The following is a 968-nucleotide window of genomic DNA, read 5'->3' as shown; positions in this document are numbered from 1 at the left end:
ACTGACATTCGAGCCAGTGGGAAAGAGAGCGCATCCGTACAGCCGACGGCGCGAATCAAGGAAAAAGTACGAGCTCTGAGAACGGCGCACCTGGGACCGCCTTTTCCCACCTCCTCAGCCTCATACGCCTGTGGCGATCTCCTGTTCTCGACTTCTCAAGGTAGACGCTCTTCTGTTGCACCCTCACCCGCATCCGCGCGTGTGAGTGGCGGATTGTGACGCGGATAAAATCAAGCTCGCCATGCGCTGCCCCCTTTTCCTTCCCCGGTGCCTGTGCCCACCAGTGGGGAGGGGCTCAGCAGCCTATTTTCGATCGCGTTGCTGATTTGGCCTTTGCGCTTCGTTTTCGGGTGGTCGACGCTGCTGGCTGTTTTGCGCTTCGCTGTAGTGTACAGCGTATCGTGGCGCCGCGCTGTTCTCTTTCGCGTTTTCGGCACGGCCTGCCCACCGCACGCCACGTACTCTGTCTGTGCATCAAACAGCAGGCCATCCGGGTACAGGCTCGATTTCACTCACCGACGACAGCGCACCCGTCCAACGCGCGCCGCCCTCTTCCCTTGCACCTCTGCCACTTTTGCTTTCCTCTCCTGTGCGTGTGGCTACTCCTCTGCTTCTTCTCGCGTAGAGGAGGAGGGGCAGCGGCACTGCTGACGCGTCTCCCACTGAAGTACGTGCAGGCCCTCCCTCTTTTCTGTTAGGCGCTGGGGACTTTCCATCGAACCGCGCCGGATGCCAGCGAAAGGTGCAGCGGGGTCACTGCCGCGCACATCCTTGCAAAGGAAAGTCTTGCCCATTTTTGTCTCGGGGAAGAGAAACTCAGACCTGTTTTGTGTGGCAACAGCCTGCACGACCAAAAAGGCAAACAGCCTCACCATTTCCACAGCGCCGCTTCGGTGTTGCTCGACGCCGTGACATCTTCCACTGTCACTTCGAGTCACCCGATTCGCGAGTCCTTTGACCATCTCACG

The sequence above is a fragment of the Leishmania donovani genome, chromosome 36 (assembly GCF_000227135.1).
Source record: "Leishmania donovani BPK282A1 complete genome, chromosome 36".
NCBI lineage: Eukaryota > Euglenozoa > Kinetoplastea > Trypanosomatida > Trypanosomatidae > Leishmania > Leishmania donovani.
The sequence above is the reverse complement of the archived record's forward strand: the minus strand, read 5'-3'. Positions refer to the sequence as shown.